Raw genomic sequence first — 22,679 nt, forward strand, 5'->3', positions numbered from 1 at the left:
GCTATTGATATTCATACAAGTCGTTCTCTTATTTCCAAAGGTGTCTTTAATTTTCCTGTAGGCAGTATCTATCTTACCCCTAGTGAGATAGGCCTCTACCTCCTTACATTTGTCCTCTAGCCATACCTGCTTAGCCATTTTGCACTTCCTGTCGATCTCATTTTTGAGACGTTTGTATTCCTTTTTGCCTGCTCCATTTACTGCATTTCTATATTTTCTCCTTTCACAATTAAATTCAATATTTCTTCTGTTACCCAAGGATTTCTACTAGCCCTCGTCTTTTTACCTACTTGATCCTCTGCTGCCTTCGCTACTTCATCCCTCAAAACTACCCATTCTTCATCTACTGTATTTCTTTCCCCCATTCCTGTGAATTGTCCCCTTATGCTCTCCCTGCAACTCTGTACAACCTCTGGTTCTTTCAGTTTATCCAGGTCCCATCTCCTTAAATTCCCACCTTTTTGCAGTTTCTTCAGTTTTAATCTACAGGTCATAACCAATAGATTGTGGTCAGAGTCCACATCTGCCCCTGGAAATGTCTTACACAAATTTATGGACAGCCCTGCTGGACTGATGGTGTCCTTTTTCGTCTAGCATTAGTTCAGACATTAGTCGATTCCGTGCCACAACCTGTCGTGGCACTTCAGCGTGCTCGCGGTGTCTCTAGACGATATTAGGGAGGTGTACCAGTTTCTTTGGCTCTTCAGTGTAGTTCGTACCGCCAACTAAAGCAGCTGCTGCGCTACGAGTATTTGAGAGCGGGTTTTAGATTGTGGTGCGGTACCCTCTGCAGTTGTGAGTACCGTAACCACAAAATGGTTCAAATGGCTACGAGCACTATTGGACTTAACTTTTGAGGTCATCAGTCCCCTAAAACTTAGAACTACTTAAACCTAACTAACCTAAGGACATCACGCACATCCATGCCCGAGGCAGGATTCGAACCTGCGACCGTAGCGGTCGCGCGGTTCCAGACTGTAGCGCCTAGAGACGCTCGGACACTCCGGCCGGCACCGTAACCACAATTTTCACATTAGTTTGTTGTCCTCTCAAAACACTAGCCGCCTTTCCAGCACGCTGCGTATAATCTAACACCAACGAATTTTACGTCCCAGAGAGTGTCGTCATGTGATTAGGTAGTGGGAGATGTTACATGACCTGGTATTGGAGTGTTTGAGCTTGAAGCACATACCCTTTGTCTGTTGAAAAACCAGTCTGCTTGTTTTTTAGCCAAACCTTGTGTGGGCATCCAATTGTGAAATCTACTAACATGTGTGTTTATGGCTACTAGGCATAACGACATGGTAAGGCGTTTGAAAAAGAGATGATCAAGAAAGGCTATGTTGGTATGCTTTGCGCGTTCTACTGTCGTAAACATCTGTGGAAAGTCGTCGAAGGACAGTAAAACCACCTGTAGGTTACAAGATGTTGAACGTCCCATCCTCGTCACACAACTTCGGAGATCAGAGGCTTGCCTGCTCAGTAAAGCAGGATACTTGGCAACCGCGGGCGGATCTGACCACGGAGTACAGGCGTATTTCTGAGCAGGCCGTTCAGCCCTCATTGTTGAGCATGGGGTCCCACAGCTGATTACCCTTACGTGTTCTCATGATGACCTAACGGTACCGTCAGTTACGATTGCAGTTCACACGGGGTCATCGACATTGGACCGTGGACCTAACAAATGGGTCGCCAGGTCGGATACATCATGTTTCTTAATACATCATGTTGATGATCGAGTCCGGTTACGCCGTGATCCAGGGTACTGTCTGCTTGAAGAAAGCACTGCGCATCGGACGCGTGCCCGCATCTCGTGGTCGTGCGGTAGCGTTCTCGCTTCCCCCCGCCCGGGTTCCCAGGTTCGATTCCCGGCCGGATCAGGGATTTTCTCTGCCTCGTGATGGCTGGGTGTTGTGTGATGTCCTTAGGTTAGTTAGGTTTAAGTAGTTCTAAGTTCTAGGGGACTGATGACCATAGATGTTAAGTCCCATAGTGCTCAGAGCCATTTGAACCATTTGAACCATCGGACGCGTACCGGTGTAATGCTATAGGGAATATTCATCCGCTTTTACGAGGGACGTATGGCGGTAGTCTAAGGCACATGTCAGCTTCGGAGTAAGTGAACAAGGCCGACGTCTTCCTCAACGGCAATGGCGTCTTTCAGCATGAGATCTGTCCGCGTCACAATGTAATCAAAATACAGTGGTCTGAGGAGCATAATAGCGAGCTCGAGTTGATAGCACAGTCGTAAGATTAGCATGATCGGAACCCAATCGAAACAATCTGGTAGACTGTTCGGACGCAAGCGGCGACCATAATTCAGCGGAAAATAATTTACGGGAACTGCATGAGCTGTGTGCAGATGTCCGGTGCAACATACCTCGGGAAACCTACCAAGGACTTGTCGTCTCCATGCCTCGCAGAATCCCATTCCAAAGGTGGTCATAAAGCTTCGAGTCACGGTGTACGTAACTGGAGCATCTCTGTCCAACGCAGCTCTGGGCGAAACATCAAGAACAAAAACGTTTCATGGATACTACCACACTATCCACAGTACCCTGAAGATTCACCTCCAACTAAACCAACATGTCGTGCAAGTCTTCACAGAATCAACAAAATTACTGACGATGCCCGAAGTAGAAGAGGTCTGAAAGGCAGACCGACAATTTCAAGCAAAATGTTTCTCAAAAGAGAAAAATTTAACGTTCAATGTAAACTTAATCTTAATCTCCTTAATGAACGTGTATGTCTGGAGCGTAGCCTTGGATGGAAGTAAAATGAAAGATAATGAGTTCACATAAGTTGGGAAAAAAATCTTAGAAATGTACAGTAACGGAAAAATACTGAAGATTGGGTGTCCTGATGAAGGAAAATAAATACTTCAACTTACGCGCAAGCCTACAAAGACTTATTTTAAAAGAGACATCCGATTTTGCCATTTTACAAGAGCATATAATTTTTACAAGCATTAATGTGCAACCATTGGGTACATCGAGCCCAAAAGGATTTCATAAAATTCTACAAGGTAGTATTTATCAGCGTCACTAAAGACTTGTAGGAAATCATCGTGAACGGTCTGCAACACGGTTGACCCTGCAAGAGACCCCGGACGGCACATTACGCATGGCTATCTCGTGGCTGGCACAATTAGTAGGATCTTTTGAACAACGTATAAAATATTTTTGAATATGTTAAAGCGCTTGAACACGATGGTAACCTGTGGATTTCCCCTTAAAAGTACAACCGGATTATTGAAACTGCCGGTGCCAAAGTTATGATACTTAGCGTTTCCATAGACAATGTTCTACTTACTTGTGGAAAGCATTGCGAAGATTCTTTAAGTCCAAAGGCAAATAATAGAGTCTTTTGGAAATAAGAACACAAAGTTATCTTCTGCTGTGAAGTCTACATTGACATAAAATCTACTTAAGGATATCATTCTTCTTCCGCACTTGACAGCAGTACAAATAATAGAAAACTTGACGCGTGGAACACCCCAAGTTGAATAAACCGTGTGCCAAGAGCCTACTGATACACCGAGTGCCTGTATTTATTCCGGAATTATCGAAAGAAATGCATCTTGATAAATAGTTCGTCTATGACAGCTTGCGATCGTTAGCCTGTTCTAACATATTTGGTACGATTTCTGTAATATAGTGCGGCAGTTAACACTATTTCAATATCTCAACTACGAGGCTTTCGTGAATTTATCCGTACTAATTTAAATTTTTTTTTCCTTTCCTCATTTGCTATACCACGACATCAAAAATATTTAAAACGTTTTATTCGTTCAATAATTGTAAGTTTAATACACAGGGTGTATCATAATAATGCAGACGAATACAGTTGAAAGTACACGACACTAGAAACAAAAGAGTCCAGTAAACATGGGCTCTGTCAAGCATACCTTAAGAGCTATGCACACTTATTCAGCAAAAGAGATGTGTTTCACAGTAGCGAAGGTTCATAGCTCTTAACATATTAACTTTAGAACCAATATTTACCGCACAGTTTCTTAGTTTGGTCCACACTGCCACTGCTCGACATTTGGAAAGCAAAGTGCTTACAGTAGAAGAGATTCGTTTCACGTTATCGACTATGCCGCAATGTCTATAGCTCTTCAAGTACTATATCCTGTCCCTTTTCCTTGTCAGTGTTTTCCATATATTCCTTTCCTCCTCTATTCTGCGCAGAACCTCCTCATTCTTTACCCTGTCAATCCACCTAATTATCAACAATCCTCCATAGCACCACACCTCTAATTCTTCTGTTCTCTTTTGCGCCTGGTTTGCAAAAGTCCATGCCTTACTGCCATACAGTGCTGTGCTCCAAACATACATTCTACGAAATTTCTTCCTCAAATTAACACATTCGTCAGTTACTACTACATTCTTGCTCCATCCGTCGTAGGTTATTTTGTTGGCTAGGCAGCAGAATTCCTTAACTTCACCTACTTCGTAATCAGGAATTCCGATCTAAGTTTCTCACTGTTCTCATTTCTGCTGTTTTTCGTTACTTTTGTCTTTCTTCTATTTACTCTCAGTCGGTATTTGTACTCATTAGACTGCTGATTCCATTCAGCAAACCATGCAAGTCTTCACTTTCACTGAGGATGGCAATATCATCAGCGAATCTTATCATTCATAGCCTTTCTCCTAGAATTTTAATTCCACTCTTGAACGTTTCTTTTATTTGTTTCTTCTGTGTATAGATTGAAAAATAGGGGTGAAAGACTACATCCCTATCTTGCACCCTTTTCAATACGAACACTTCGTTCTAGATCTCACTCTTAAGGTTACCTCTTGGTTCTTGTACTTACTGTCTTCCACTACAGCTTATCCCTATTTTTCACGGAATTTCGAAAGTCTTGCATCATTTTCCACTGTCGAACGCTTTTTCCAGGTAGACAAATCCCATGAACGTGTCCTGATTTTTCCTTCAGTCTTGCTTTCATTATCACCCGCGATGTCAAAACTGCGTCCCGGCTGCCTTTATCTTTCCTAAAGCCAAACTGGTCGCCACTTAACACATCCTCAAATTTCTTTTCTATTATTATGTCTATTATTCTTGTCAGCAACTTGGATGCTTGAGCTGTTAAGCAGATTATGCTATAATTCTCGCACATGTCGGCCCTTTCATCCTTCAGATTTGTGTAGATGATGATGTTCCAAAAGTTTGATGGGATGTCGCCAGTCTCTACGTTCTTACCACTTTCTCCAATAATTTTAGAAATTCCGATCGAATGTTTCCTATCGCCTCTCCCTTACTTTAAGTCTTCCAAAGCTCCTCTAAATTCTGATTCTAATATCCCTCTTCCATACCGACTCCTTTTCCTTCTTCTGTCATGTCACCAGACACGTCCTGCAAAATTACACTGGTCTTGCTGTCTGATTTGAAAGGGTATTGGTGACTGTAAGTTTACACCATGAAAGCATTGACTTTGAATTGTAAGCCTTTTGCTTGTATACCTGCCCATGTATCTGCCAAATTGATTCTGCTCTCTGACAGTGGTTGTTGGAGGTTATCGATTTTGTCAGACTCTTAAATAAAACTTGAATGTTGAAATAATTTAATGAAATGGTGACCCTGTCATTTTGTAGTCAATAATTGATGGGTGATTAATATATCAACACAGGATTAATCTTTTTATATAAAGTTATGGAAAATGTTCATGATCACAACAACACAACTTAAGGGAAATGACAAATAGATCTTGAACTGTTAGCAACACAAATTATAAGCACTCCACTAGGTGGCATTTGGTTAGCAAAGACTGAAGTTTATCCGTTTAATCTGTTTACTCTGTCTCAAAACATGTATAACGCAATCTGAAAGTACCTAATGCTGAACAGACTTTGATGGATTTATTCTACACGTAAGTGATACTGTGTTGTTGCAGCTGGGAACAAGTAGCGAGACTATGATCCTGTTTTGCCTAACAACCGGAGCAGCTGTACTGCACCGCCTTCTCGATGTGTAGTGCAGTCTCAGGTGACAGTCGTGGTGCAAGCGTCTGCAGAGTTGTGAAGTACGGCGCCTGTAATTCGTTACTGCGGGCACGACATATGCGAAGTCGCAGCTGGCGATCTGTTGAATGGATCGCAATTACTCTGTGTGGAGCGCTGAAATCTCGGCAGATTGCAGTGTGTGACCCTCCCGTTCGCCGGTCATACCATGGACCAATTTGACTCACTCATTTGGCAGTGTGCACAAGGAGATGAAACGTCAAGGCGGCAGACCTGATAATAATAAGTCTGTCAGCACAGTAATTTGTCCGAGATGAGTGAGATCTATACTGTTGGTATACCTAAGACTTCACCACAGGCTCCTACGTCAGATCTATGCCAGTGTGAAGTCACGCTCAGGACTAGTGACAGAAGAGCAATCCATTCAGCAGAATCTCCTCCCCAGACCAGAGTCTGAATCTGAAGGCCACATTTCTCCTCCCTTTCAATCAAACTTTGGTAAACTCGAAAAAAACCAAGCACTCAACCATCCCCACAATGGTTTTGGGCCAACCACCAAACTCCATGATCGCCATGTCTTCCATCTCGCTCATCTCCTCTAACCTCTGGCCAATCTTAACCAAAGTTAATAATTTTCTTTTCCCTGCTGGAGAAGCAGCCCATTTCTGACTCGTAAATCCCAGACAGAGAGGACCAGGCATTACAACTCTTGAAGTGTTTTCCCCATAACCACTTTACTCAGTATGTTTTGAGTAAACAACACATTTATCAAAAAAAAAATGGCTCTGAGCACTATGGGACTTAACATCTATGGTCATCAGTCCCCTAGAACTTAGAACTACTTAAACCTAACTAACCTAAGGACATCACACAACACCCAGTCATCACGAGGCAGAGAAAATCCCTGACCCCGAACACATTTATCACAGAGATCGTTTTCAGGACAGGGCGAATATTACAGCATATCAGAACAGGGGCCCCGGATAAACTAAGACCATTTCAGAGCCGTAATAAATGATGCGTTCCATCCAAAAATTCTTATGACGGGCTGAAGCTTCCCAAAAACTTAGCAGGCAGAAGGACAATATCGCCTAATTCCTCCACTGATAGCATCCATTCCAAGACGTACATAGAAACTCGTGGAAACTCGTGGAAACGCGTGGAAACTCGTGGAAACTCGTGGAAACTCGTGGCCACCAACCCTCTACACAATGGGCGTTTACGACATTGTCGAAACGGCTTGGCCGGGCGAAAAACTTCTCTCCTGTGTCCCAGTCCGTGACGTGGCCAGGAATGTCTAACAGATAGGTAGTTTTTCGCCTCTTTGGTCGAAAGCATTGTCTGCACACTAGTGGGAGAAATTCTTGTAACTAGCAATCTGCCAATGTTTCGAGATGTTTCTCTTCTCAATAGCTGCACGTACCTTCCAAGCCCCAAATGTCCACTGCAAGATTTACTTTTAAGTAAAGAAACTGCCTGCTTGTTGTCAGCTCCAAATAATACCATTCGAACAAAAACTGCACTAACAAGGTACACGATCCCATCAATGCCTGCCCATGTTGATAACTTCCTGTCGTCTCACAAAAATGAAAGAGATCCCCTGCCATACCAGCAGGACAGGACAGTTAGTTTAATATGCGGAAAGGGGTCAAAATGAGTGGCTGTCAGTTGCACTCGAACGTACTACTTTATACATTTGACAAACATTACAAGAGTACAGAAGACATTAAAAACAGAGCAAGCCAAACATTAATTGTAGAACTTAATTCCCGGCTAAATGCACCATCCAGTCTCACGCCTCAAGGGCAAAACAACGTTAATTTAAAACTAGCCCATCACTTAAGACTCAAAAACAAGAATTTGAATTTTAAAAGGCAGAAAGCCTCATCTTAAAACATTTCTCTAAGTTAGGCTGAAGGCCCAAACAATGTCACGCAGAGGGCAAAACAACTTTAATTCAAGATCGGCTGAAGGCCAATAACTTGACTCAAAAACAGGAATTTGAATTTAAAAGGCAGAAGGCCTTATCTTAAAATATTTCTCTAAATTAGGCTGAAGGCCCAAACAACCTCAGGCCTTAAGAGCAAAACAACTTTAACTTAAAATCGGCTAGAAGCCATACATAAACAACAAGGACAAATAATTAAAGGCAGCACATCAAACGGCGCTCAGAAGTTTCGAAGGGTCGGCCTGGAATTCAAATACTAACGCCCGCTTAGGTGAGACACGCAGTCGGCCCAACAATTCTCAATCCGACGGCAACCCAACCGCCAGACAGTCAGCAGACCAAGCGACAGGATAACTTCCGCTCCACCCGACCAGCACACAACAGGGAGTTCAATGGAACAACGCAGAAGGTATCGGCGCCCACAACGAATTATACATTCAGCTGTCAAACTACACGCCGTGCTGGACAGCCACAACACGACGAGGAAAATACCCTGCCTGAATTTACGTCAACGGCCAGGGCAGGTAACCGAACGTTAACGGCCGCAAGGGAGAAGATTCCGCTGGTGCACTTCAGTTCAAAAATAAACAAGTTAAACTCCACAGGAGGGCGGCTAGAATTTCGGCAACTTGAAAACAAACGTTGCAACTCGCGGGTATGTCGCAACAGGGCACAATGTGAACAGTTTGTTCTGGCCGTTAGATTAAGTAAAGACTCAACTTTCGTGTCCGGGATCGGTGAGCCACGGACCTCGTAGCAATGGGAACAGCCCCTCACACTCCGACCGCGCGTGGACGCCGCCTGCGGCCCCCGGGCAGACGCGCGCCACGGAGACTTCCTCGGTGCTCCACGACAACCGAGCAACTGCCCGCACACGGCACAGCTGGAAACTATAAGCGTGAGGCCAAAGATAGTACAAGGATGCGAATATCGATACACGCTGCTGCTGCGACTCGCGGAGAGAGAGGATAACAGCATAATCGCGATAACCGCGGGACACTAATCACTGGTTTAATGCTAAGTATAACACGAGCCTGCTACGGCTCAATGATGTTTATGATGTAGTAACAACATCAGAGTAGCCTTTAATATGCAAACAAGAGAGAGAGTGACTTATTCTCTTTCAGTCGTCCCTCTCACAGAGGCTCTCAATGTACTCTGTCCGCGTATCCATTCTCTTCTCTGCATTTAACAACGTTTAAGTCAGTAACTATAATACATTTTGTACACACTACCTGATCAAAAGTATCTGGTTGCCTACTAGAGTACATTAATATGGAGGGATGAGTCACACTTCGCCCTTCGACAGTTTGAACTCTGATGCGGGCAGTTACAATGAGGTTTCTGGCACCCAGTTGTTCTTCCTACCGGAGAAGGTAGTGATGACGGATGAAGGGATCTATAGTGATGTAGACGATGTAAATCCCAAAGAATTTCCTTGACCTTAGATCGGGACTCTGAACAGGCTAGTGGCCGTGCGGTTCTAGGCGCTTCAGTCTGGAACCGCGTGACGCTACGGTCGCTGGTTCGAATCCTGCCTCGGGCATGGATGTGTGTGACGTCCTTAGTTAGGTTTACGTAGTTCTAAGTTCTAGGGCACTGATGACCACAGATGTTAAGTCCCATAGTGCTCAGAGCCGTTTGAACCATTTGAACCAGAATACTCGTCGCCTTCTTTTGTACTATAGGGTTCGCCTCTCGTGGCATCTAGGGGGCAAATTCACGTTACATACTGGTGACCGGATACTTTGATGAGGCAGCCGTCCGATCTTTTATTTTTTTAAAGTATTTTTTCCGTCCTTTGTAATTCCGTCGCATGATTTCTGGCGCGCGGCGGAAGGGTAGTTAACTGACATGAAATTATAACTTGTGAAAAGTCATTTGTGTTACAGAAAATGTTTTAAAACATTTCCTTTTCTTCTTCTAGAGCTAATAGGTGGGTACAGAGCCTTCCTGACAACTCGCGGCAGACGTGCCGTATTTAGGCAAGAAACGAAACACGAAACTCCTTGGCTGACATGGTCGGCCACCAGTAACTTGTCATATATTTTGTGTAGCGATGGCTGTGCGAAAGGGTCTACCAGAGATCACTTTTAACTGTCGTGAGTCCTCCAGATAGTGTAGTGTGTCACCGCATCAACAAGCATATCCCTGAAATCTTGGAGGTAGAAAAGCACTGCTTCACAATTTCTTCAAATAATGGTTCAAATGGCCCTGAGCACTATGAGAGGTCATCAGTCCCCTAGAACTTAGAACTACTTAAACCTAACTAACCTAAGGACATCACACACATTCATGCCCGAGGCAGGATTCGAAATTGCGACCATAGGCACCGCGCGGTTCCGGACTGTAGCACCTGGAACCGCTCGGCCACTCCGGCCGGCCAATTTTTTCATGATGAAAGGATGTGTGAAATGATGAGAGCAGGCATAACAAAATAAATTCATTTCACTTTGTAAACCCAAGAAGAAATAACAATGAGAGGACTTTTGTGAGCTGAAGAAGCTTCATTGGCGTAAACAGCACATTAATCGTCAGTTTACCAACAGAAATGCGGAATAGGGCCCTATAGTCCCCTTCGTTCTGTACCAGAAGAAGGGCAAACACCTTGCTGTGTTCTACCAAACAGTGCTCTTCTGTGGAGTTTCAAGAATTCTTTGGATAGTCGCGTCGTTGTCTGCGGGGCGAAGAGCATGCTGAAGGCGAAGGGAGCCTGTGCCAAACACGAAACTATTTTAAATGATCGTTACACTTCCAATAGCACAGGTACTGTACACGAAATTCTATAGAATCGCGGAACGCTGTTGTACTCAGTTTATCCTGAGCGGGAAGTGCAAGAATAGATTGTTGAGTGTTGCGATTAAATATAATCGCCGAATTTGTGTTTCAACCTTACACCACTTTGGCAGAGCGAGCGTAACAATCTCGCAAGAAATGCAGAAATTTTACAAGAGAAACTGTGAAAATTTCCATTATCAACATTTTGGAATTGATGTGCTTCAATTACCGTGAATTTTAGAAGCCACTCTGTATACAGAAGGCGACTCCACAACACTATAAATAAGTCCATGTTATATTATTCGACTTCTGTATAGAGAACACTCGAGCTCCACCTTTGCACGAAAAGTGTGCAGGACAGTGATAGAAGATAAAATTTCAATATTACAATAACATGCAACGTCTTGGTTATGGGCGTGTAATAATAGTGTTTTTATTTCCCGATAATGTTCATGTGAAGTGGGTATTAACGTTTGGGCGTATAACAATACTGATTTTTTTTGTTGTTGTTGTTTTTTTTTGCTCTATTATGTTCTTGTGAAGCGAGGGATAACGTATTAGGTGCGTTTAGGGACCGTTTCTTATAAACTTGTCTGGAAGTTTCGTTTCCAAACTTTGCCGATAGCTCTTCTCTTGAGGAATATTTCCTATTTTAAAATGTAAGTGACACACAGAGTTTAACAAGAACACAGAATATTTTATAATCTACCTGAAAAATTAAAATAGTACGTAATTATAAATACAGGGTGACAATTACTGAATTACATGAAAAAGACGTAAGTGAGTTACAAACTACGGCGTGCACACACTTTATTCATCATGTAATCGTCACTATAGGTTTTCGGGTTTAGATAACGGCATGTTCGATATGCCTGCCATCGTTGGTGATGAAGTGGCGCAGACGATTAGCGAAATTTTGCATGAGCCGCTGAAGTGTACGAACATTGATGCTGTCGATGACCTTCCCAATGTCTGTTTTCGGCTCAGCAGTGATTTTGGGGTTTTTGCTGTACACCTCGTCTTTAATATAGGCCAACAAGAAGGAGTGACATGCGTTGTGACCCACAGAGCATGGCGGCCAATCCTGGCCCATACCAGTTGCCTCTGGGTACACTAGAGCCAGGATGCGGTCCCCAAAGTGCTACTCCAGGACTACACTCTCCTGCTTCGATAGGGGTCGAGCTCAGTCTTGCATGAAGCACATATTGTCGAAATCAGTGTTACCTTAGATAATGGAGATGAAATGATCTTGCAAGACCTTCACGTATATCTCATTGCGAAGTGAAGTAGAGACGAGAAGGAACAACCACAGGTAAATTAAAACCAGCCAGACTCGTGTACTGACGGACAAGGAGCACCGAGGAGGGGGATTGTAATAAATCGCGTGAAATCAGCGGGACAATTCACGCCACCAGATAATGGATTGCGGGAAATGAAATATTTGAAGTGATGAATCGCGCTTTACCCCGTGGAAATCTGATGGAAGGATTTGGCTTTGGCGAACGTCTGGAGAACTTCCGGTGCGATCATGTGCAGTGCAAACAGTAAAGTATGGAGATGGTGCTCTTACGGTATGGAGGTGGGTTTCGAGGTTCTGATGCTGTCTCTGCAGTGCGCTTAAGAATACGCTAAATGCGATTTGATATGCACACGTTCTACAGCATTTGGTACTGCGTATGGCAGAGGAAAAGTTTGGAGGCAATTTTTGTTTGCATCAGTATGGCAATGCATCTATCGTTAGGGAGCATGTGTGAGGCAATGCTTTGTGGTCAATAACATTCCTGAAATGGATCGGTGCGCCCAGAGTCCAGACCTGAATGCAACGTAAAACCTTTGGAATGAGCTAAAACGTCGGCTTCGCTCCAGACTGCAGCGTCCAACATCTGATTAGGGTGTCCACAGGGGTCCGTATCAAGACCCGTATTAGGAGACATTGCTGTTCAGCCGCTGATAGACAACCTACACAGAGATGATTGGTTGGTTGATTTGGGGGAGGGGGCCAAACAGAGAGGTCATCGGTCCCTTCGGATTAGGGAAGGATGGGGAAGGAAGTCCGCTGTGACCTCTGAAAGGAACCATCCCGCCATTTAACTGAAGCGATTTAATAAATCACGGGAAACTTAAATCAGAATGGTTGGGCGCGTGTTTGATGCGTCGTCCTTCCGAATGCTAGTCCAAAACAGAGATGACTGAATAAAGGGAATAGTAGCAGACACTGACGGTTTGCTCGTAGTGATATCGACATACTCGAGACAGCTCCTCGCAAACATCACTGAATGGTGTAGAACAATAAATTTGCAATTGAAGCTAATAATAAGGTGTACTTACTATTTAAAAGAATACCCAGCCAACGAGCTAAATAACATAACCTTGCAACGCAAGAGAGTGACATTGACGACAAATTGAAGTTCACTGAACATACCAGACTTACAGCTGACAAAGCCATGAAAATAACTAATAAATTAGCAACACTAAGTATTACAAAAGTATAGACTACCCATAAAAACATAACGCACATATCATATCGCGCTATTCGAATCCATAGTATGCTCTGAGCATCGAGTGAGGCTTGCAACGCATAAAATCATAGCGAGGCGTGGCCAGAGAAGTGTTCCGCTCAGGATGCCGGGGCCGAGCGGCAGAACATCGGCGGAGGAACTATGCGTCGTGATGGGAGTGTGCCCCTTTGACGTCACCATCCGTCAAAGAGCGGCAGCGTACTCGTTGAAAAAAGACAGACGCGACGACATAATTAAAATTATAGGAGAGGACATCACAGAAAGCCTCCAACTAAACCTCTGGTAAAATGATACCTGACCCATAGAACTGGATTCGACGGAAAAGAGGCGTCGCCTCTACACCTTTTTTCCCAAACATCAAGGAAGGAATGAGGCTGAAAGATATCCATCGCACACGCGGCATGGCCCATTTCCTCATGGGCCGTGCTTCATACCCAGAACGCCTCCATCGGCTTTGTCTCAGGTGAACACCCGTGTGCACTTTCGGAGAACTAGGAACTCCTGAACTGCGTCATTTGGCACTGTGGCAGACTCACACACATACGACCTCAAATGGACTATGATAACACAGGACAAATACTACGATAGTCGGACGATTAGACCATACTGAATGACACAACAGATAACGTGTCACGTATGTTACATGGATTATACAAACAAGAACAAACACATACCCAGATACGAGCAAACACTCAGATACAGAAATAGGATATCTGGAATGACACAGAAACAGACACAAACACAGAAACTGTGTCAGATGCTGTAAAAGATGCAAACAGTGAGGTTAGTGTACATACCTAGATGTAATATGAGACAGAAATGGATGAACTGTAATTTTAATATATGTAGGAACGTCTTGAGTAATAAATATAACTTGAATGATATAACTGCAAAATAATACGTCCAATGAAATAGGTATAATGATGTAATATAAGAGTAATACAAGACATTATGTACACATAAATTATCAGATGAGTGGTGGAATATCTAATACAAAGCTATGTACTTTCATTTCTCCATCTTAAATGCAAGATTGTTGTTATTTTAGAAATCTTTCCGACATTAAAAAATGTCTTAAAATGAGAGTACGTCATAACCACTTTGCATTTTCCTAAATTTCTATCTCCTATTCATAAATCGCTAAATTTGAGATTCAGATCCTTAATTGATTACTTTTAAGTCTATAAGTGTTTGAGGATGCACTTTATTAATCGCTAATAGAAATAATACATATCAAATAAGTCTCAATTTATGCACATGTGAAATTTCATATTGTGAAAATACGACTTGTCTTAGTAGCTAGGTAGTATTTTCTTTGTAAATCGCAGCACACAAATAAATAAATAATAAATCTCATTAGAGTCTCTGGTTTCGGATTTTGAGGTTCTCCGCTGAAATAGCGACACCTCTCTGAAATTGTCAGTAGCAGAGTCGAAGCAGTTGTAAAGCCAAAGGATGGATTATCCCCATAGTAATGTCCACTAAGTAGTACCCGCTTACTGGTGATCAAAGAGTGTATTTTGATGATAAAAAGGTATTAAGTAATGTATCATAATTTTAATTACTTTGAAGAATGATCTAAGAAACTTCAGAAAAAAATTTAATTTCGATATAGCTCGCATGTCCGGTATTATCCGACGTCTCCATAAAGATGAGTGAGAAAAAGAATCAAAAGCGATGAGTTCAAACCGGGGAATTAACAGCGTTTTCGCCCCGCTGTATAATCAACAAGCAAGGCAGGTATGGTGCAGTGAACTGAGCGTTGGCGGCACTGCTCACGTCCTTTATTCATCGGAGCGGGAATGTTGGCAGCAGCTACCGCGGGGCGTCCCCGTGCTGAATGCGAATTTTGCCCCGCGAGGTGCGCTCTAGTCGCGCCGCCTCCCAGCCTCCCGGCGTGCCGTGTTGTTGATTTGCAGCGCTCACTCACCGGCACGGCAGTTCAATGGGCGGTCGGCTTCCGCCCGCCGGCGCTGCCGTAATTCGGCGAAACCAAACGCGACCCGGACACTCACATCTGATTGGAATAATTAAATGGGCACCGAGCCCGTGGGACGTACGGGGTGGGGGGGAGGTGGAGAGGACAGGGGGGGGGGGGGCGTTTGGAGGGAGGGGAAGCGATTGAGGCGCCAGGAGAGCGGTTAGTGACATTAACGCTACTCTCAACCGGGCTGGGACACAGCTAATTGAATATTTATGCGCGCTGCTGTACCGACGCCATCCACCCCCCGCCCCCCACATCCCCTCCCCATTCCCCGCGCCCTTAACACCCCATCCTACGGGATGTTTGCGACGACGCGCCGGTTCAGCTCATCCGGCGTTTCCCACCCTGCCCTCAGGTGTTTTTGTTCGTTTGCGCATCGCTGTATTCGTGGTGCGGTCAATGACTCTAACCAGTGACCGTGTTGGTCAGCGAGGGGGAAGACCCGACAAAGTGGAGGGCTTTGCCGGGGAACTGTTTCGCGGGAATCTCCAGTTACGCTGTAAGTTCTACGGGACAAGTTTACACTAGAAAAAATAATAGAAATAATTTAGTGCGAGTACTGCGACAGAAGTCGAGTTCGTCACCCCGATCATTTCCCCAACCCCCTCCCCACTTCTCCCTGAACTCCTATGCACACACTGACGTCGTTATCTGTCAGTGTATTCATGGTCGCGGTAACTACCCTTTCGAGTGACCAATCATGCCACTGCAAGAGAAAAATGAAACAGACAAACATGTGTGGCTTTCTTGTGTACTAACACTTCAAGGATACTGTGTGCAAAGATTCTACAGCAAAAATACCTTGAAAAAATATGGCTCTGAGCACTATGGAACTTAACTTCTGAGGTCATCAGTCCCCTAGAAATTAGAACTACTTAAACCTAACTAATGATATCACACACATTCATGCCCACGGCAGGATTCGAACCTGCGACCGTAGCGGTCACGCGGTTCCAGACTGTAGCGCCTAGAACCGCTCGGCCACTGCGACAGGCACAAATACCTTGAAGGATCGAGTTTACTGTAAGATACTAAAGGTATGGTAGTTCATATCAGTTGGTATACGTTTCTCTTCAATTCTTGTTGCCGCGCGGTATCGATAAGTTCCGTATACTCTTTTCGTACACAAAGTTATGAAAAAATCATAGATTTGTTTTTGAAGTAAAATTGTACGACATCGATGAACTATCTATGTGATCCTGTGACATTCAGAACAAGGTTTTAATAATTATTTATTTAATTACTCTCATTAAAATATTTCGAAATAATTATTTCATTTTATAAAACGTGTTACTATAAATCAAATTTATTTTAATACATGTATAACAGAGAAGATATACAATAAAATCTATTGTTATTACTCAACTAACTAAAATCGTATGTCAATATCTTCGTATGGAAGCTACGCCTTTGATCTGGATTGCAACAGCGGTCACACAGTTCCGTCATGCAAAACGGTGCTTGAAACTGTGCCAGGGCAAGTAAACTGTATCTGTACGGTTCCACAATTTCTGAAGTTAACAGGAAAAGGACTTAAGAAAAAGTAGAATTATTATTCAAAATCGGATTTTGAAAGTAATTCAAAATTTTCAGTTCCTTTCAGGGACCTAATGAAATGATTTTAATCAACAATCGGCGAGTGCACCGATTCACAAATATGAATAAACATCTTTGTCTCGCTTCCTGCTGTTGAATAATTAAAAATGAATTGCAATAGGCCAGCCAGAATCCTTGTTTCAGTATGTACAGAATTTTCTCTACTGCAGGCTGACGCAGAATGGGTGTTAGAAAGTGTCTGTCTACTGTTATTTAATCGTGTGACATAAACGAGTTTCCTTGTGATGTATTGTAGCCCTGAAAATTCTATACCGCACTAAAAATGCCTCAATTTGCTTTCCGTAGTGAAAGCAAGAATGCCGGAACAGCGTTTGTCTATCGTAAGGACATTTTAGACAAATACTGGATGTGTTGTTATGAGGAGACGCGCATTCAACAGCACCGTCCGGAATGATTGCTTCTCCCTGAGATTACAGTACTGAAAGGAACTCCAACAATGTTGACAAAATTCAGGCATCGTTTGATAGGGATTTTGGGTGTTTCACTGTTTTTTTGTACAGGTTGATGGAACATTCTGAAAAATCTGGATCCCTGCGAGACTCAACGAATGGACACTCACGACGGCCAGCCCCAGCTGAAACCCTGTAGAACGTGGAACGACTGCGAACCTTGTTCAGTGTAGAGCGGACTACATCAGAAAGACATTCAGAACAGAAAATCAGGGTGTCAAGATTGTGTCTCCTGTCCGGGCTCTTGCGAAATTCATCTGCACCGACCTTTGAAGCACAGTGATACGAAACAGAGAATTCTTTTGAAAATGCGATGACTGGGGCCTTTGAAAATGAAACAGCCGTTAGGGGCAATATTTATAGACGAGGTACGCTCCTATCCCCAAGGGGACGTCAACGAACAGAACTGGCTCCACTGGAATACTGTGAATCCGGCATATTGTGGAATCGTTGCCTTACAGTCCCGATGTCAACCCATATTATTATTTCTTTTTGGGCTATCTAAGGGACAGAGTCTTCGTAGACGCGCCTGCAACAGGTGCACAGAGCCTTGGTACATCAATTTCCGGAAGGATCCGTGCGGTCGAAAATGACGATCCTCAGTAATTCGTCACTGATTTCGGTTCAGGACTTTGCCCACTCATTGCTGCAGAAGGAAACCATTAAAAATAATAATAATAATAATAATAATAAATAAAAAAATTCTACTAAATTTCTGACTGTCTGCTGCAGCGAATCTGTTTCCCACCACCGTTTACAAAGTGGCAGTGATTTAATGCATGTAGCTCTACTCATATATAGTATACGAATATTAATCTGCGTGATATAGGCCTTTATGCAGATGGTATCTGTTCTTTCGGTCATGTAAGAACAGATATCATCTTCATATATATATAATTAAGGCTCACCGGCCATCTGACGATCTTCTTCTGTGTGGATACACAAACAGTGACCGAACTCTTACGGTAATCGGCAAAAAGCCGCGAGTAATGAGTATAATGGGGAGAAGCAGTATGAGTATAGTGCGGGACAATAACTGGCTAATGTGGGTCTCACGGGAGGCTTGACAGAGATCCTGCAATCGCACAATCCTCTGCGTCTGGCTCAGACAGCCGGCACGGTGGCTCAGAGTGTTCGGTCAGAGGGCCGATTGTCCTCTGTAATAAAAAAACGGAGTCAAGGAATCAACGAACAACTTGAACGGACGCCATGTGAAGTTCGCACAGACCAAACGCAACGAAGTATACTGAACAAAATGGAAAAAAGACGGATAAAGCGTCTGCCTTGTAAGCAGGAGATCCCGGGTTCGAGTCCCGATCGGAGCAGACATTTTCAACTATCCCCGTTGACTTATTTCACCGCTTGTATGCAGCTAGGGGTATTCATTTCATTGGAATTTGAATCTGTGTGATCACCGTAGGACCGTGAACTATGCACGTGTAATACTGTGCTGACCTGAAAACTAGTACGTATCTGACGCCAAGGCACCTCTTTTTAGTTTCTTGTAATAACATTCCGAGGTTAGAAGACGGTTCCTTAACGGAAACAGGTACTCTTTGAACTGACCAGACAGGAAGAAATTTTGCGTTGCCGTTTATAACATATTAAAAATAAACTATTGTCGCTGTTGAACGAACAGTTTGATTTTAGAGAAAGATACTTTTTCTAACTTAATGACGATTTGCTTTAGGACAGCCGCAACCTTTTCGTCATATTTTTTATAATAAAGAAATGAAGACTTATGTTTACTGGTAATTAACACTGGCAGCAACACTAGCTAACAAGATTATGACTGTCTATCCCATCGTACCATAGTTATACCCATACATGGCCACCCCAATCTTTTTATTCCTAAGGAAGTACTAAGTATTTTAATAATTTTGATATATACTACAGATTTTGACCAACTGTTTTCTACAACGGTATTTACTATTTTACTCGTGTAATCGACACGTATTTTTCACATGCTAAACGTGCTTCTTTATTGACACGTTCCTGTCGTCAGTTGCTGTGGTGTCAACTTTTATTTCATTGATATATTTTTAGAGAGCTTCATTTTCAAGTCAGATTTATTTATAACATCAATGTACTCTTTTATTATAAGAATATTTCCTTAATACTAAACAATATATAGTGATTTTGAAGACAATATCGTTCAAATTTATAACCAGGATCTTTGACAGTAATGAAAATTCCATGAAAACGATCGCTTAAGCGGTATATGTGACCACTGGAGGCCACATTGTGGCAGGCAGTCTTCGCTGCTGCCGTCGAGAAAAAGTGAAGCGCGAAGATCGACTTCCGAGGCACCACACATCCGCTGCCTCCTCAGCATTCCGCCCTCTGCCGCGGTAGCTGCGGTGGATCTCGCTGCTGTGCGACTATCGATACTGGCAAGCCATTGCTATAGCAGCCAAATACAGCTGCCTCTGCTGCAGCGAGAACATACAAATGCCCGCAGGGAGCAGTCTGCACGCAATATCGATTACAGCATTTATTTAAATCAATTACGACAGGATACACTAGAAATGTTTTATGTATGTAATTTACGTATTTATTGGAGTACCTGTTCTTTATATACATATATTTGCCTATACCAATACTTTAGTATATCTCACGCATGATTTGTCAACAGCATTGTAATGCTGTAGGCGATGGGAGAAGCTTACAGTATATAATCTCGTCCAAAGATGCCGTATTCAGCAGTGACATTCCTACTTTCGCGGACCTCACTCTGTCTGCAACCACCAGCAGCTATAATGGGTATAAGACCATACTTTGGTGTTTGTATTTTAGATGCTGTTAGCCATATTTTCATCCTCCTATACTGAATACGTATTATGACTAATACAGCGGTGTCAGGCTGAAAATGGTCCGAGAAAAGGGCCGAAACCGGTTACCGATAAATAAAACTCTGAAAATGCGACTGACACTGGTTTTATTGATTTTTAACGTATTATACCGATCGCTGTGCTCCAGTTAAGAATGTTTTCTAAAATTTTAAATATACAGAAAACCAGCATTTGATGTCTCCATGAAGCCATTCCTGAAATACTATGAACCTCGCTGTCTGAAGAATCTTTTTGAAATTAACTAACTTCACTAAGTATGCTACATGTCGATAAAAACACTGGGAGGACGGTGGTACAAGCTTGCGTCCCACCATCCACATTTCGGTTCCTCATGATTTCCCTAAATCGCTCCAGGCAAATGCTGGGATCGTTCATTTGAAGGGCACGGCCGATTTTCTTTCCCTGCCTTGACTCAGACCGAGCTTGTGCTCCGTCTTTAATGAACTCGATGTCGGCGGGACGTTCAACCCGGTCTTCCTTTCTTCCTTTTTATGAAAATAAAAAGGGACTGGTTTTAATGGACAGAATACTATCTCTTACTTTGTGACAACAGTCTTTCAGTTATCGTTTTATCTGCGCAATAAAGTAGAAATGAACTCGAGAGCCACAACTCATTTTATAAATAGAACTACACCCTGATGAGCACAAACATTGTTACCACTCCCTTACGAGAGTCAGAATGTCTACTAGTAGGACTTCGACTACGTGATGCGGTAAGCAGAGTTCTTATATACGGTGAATAGAGACGAATAAAGAATCTTTCTAGCGCTGATTGGTGCCTAAGAGAGGAAATTCAGTGTCACGAGTAACTACAAAAGACGACAAGTTGCTAGGACTTTGGGTATGGAACGAGCTTATCGGTAATGGTGAAGTCGGTCAGGTTTGTATGCGTGCTGCTGTCGTGAGCATTTGTGGAAAGTGGTTGAGAGACTCTGAAATTACCAGTAAACGACGATGTTTTGTACGCCCACGCAAGAAGGAGCCAAGCTGGAGATTTGCTCGCTGTCCAGGTCACGGCAGATGTCGATGTGTGGTAGACCTGACAAGCTGGTGCTGGCACAAGTGTTTCAGAGGCCACCGTTCAGCGGATGTCGTTGAACAGGGGGTTCTTTGGTAAACGAACCCTACGTCTTCCTATGTTCATCCAGCATATTGCCGACTAAGTTTCCAGTGCACGCAGGATCATGTAGACTGGATCGTGGATCAATGTACGCTTGTCGTCTGGTTGGACAAATGACGTTACTTGATACTCCAGCTTGATGGTCGTGTCGAGACGAACAGCTACTCGAAACATACAGAAGGGCAAGAACGCAGAGCGGTAGGGCCCTGTTATGCTGTGGAGGAGATTCACCTCACCTGCAATAGGATTTCTAGTAGTAATCGAAGACATTATGACAGCTGTGGCCTTCGTGGGCTTTGACCCTAGGATGCATGGTGCCGAAAACACACATGAATGCATATGCAGGGCCTCCAATGCCCTGCCCTAATTTAAAATTTTCCTCTTTCCTTATAATCATTCTTTGGAGTTAAATTTATTTCTGTCAAATTTATTGTCATATTGAAAGATTCCTAAGATACAGTAACAGGATATGGTTGGCCTGATTAACATTTTATTAATTTTTTTTAAAAACTCTAAGAGTGAATTTTTATTTGTTACATCCATTTACATACAACACATACCAATAATTTTGTTAATTCACTTATAAGTTGCACTTTACATTTTATAACATTTATTAAAACCAATTTCTTCAATTAAAACATACTGATTATTCACAATATTGTGTATATAGGCAATATTTTGACAAAGAGTTATTATTGATTGTTCACATAAAATTGCATTTTTCTTAGTTTTCAACATGTGACAAACAAGAAGCACAAAGAACGCCACTATGTTCCTTACGAATGTTGGTTTTACACTTAATGCAGGTCATAGCACTTTTGCTGTGTTTATTATGTGGACAATAACGGCATCTTCTTCCTTTTCCTGAAACTGGTAGTTTGTTCGGTAATATGACATCTTTTTGAACACCGCGTCTTTGCATGGCATCAACGATTTTCTTGGAAAGATAGGGATCTGAATACCAAGTTCCATTAGTGGTCTTACCATTTCCTCTGCTAAATCTCTTAGGAACAAACGCCTTTTATCACTTCTTCCACTATGGTATGCCAGATATTGGGCGGAAAATAATATTTCACTGATCATTGCTGCGACGTCCATCATATTCATCCATAATGCAAAAGGCCATCTTCTTGTTTGTCTCTTCCAAGTGTAATAACGAATTTTCTGGTCCATTTGATCCACTCCACCATTCGTAGAGTTATAGAACTTTATATCTGGTTTCTTTTTTGCATGAGTTTTATCAGTGTTTCTGTCGTGATGCATTGTGCTAATGAGACCTACACTTTTTCTTTTTGGGAACATAACTCACCATTGTAAAGTCACCTCTAACAAAGAGGAATAAATCGCTCTTGAGGCAGATGGTTTCATCTCATTAGGAATTTCTGGTTTATTTTGTTTGATTGTTCCCACCACTGTAATTTGCTTCTGAAGCATCTCTTCTGCCAG

Source organism: Schistocerca serialis, chromosome 8, assembly GCF_023864345.2.
Source record: "Schistocerca serialis cubense isolate TAMUIC-IGC-003099 chromosome 8, iqSchSeri2.2, whole genome shotgun sequence".
Lineage (NCBI taxonomy): Eukaryota > Metazoa > Arthropoda > Insecta > Orthoptera > Acrididae > Schistocerca > Schistocerca serialis.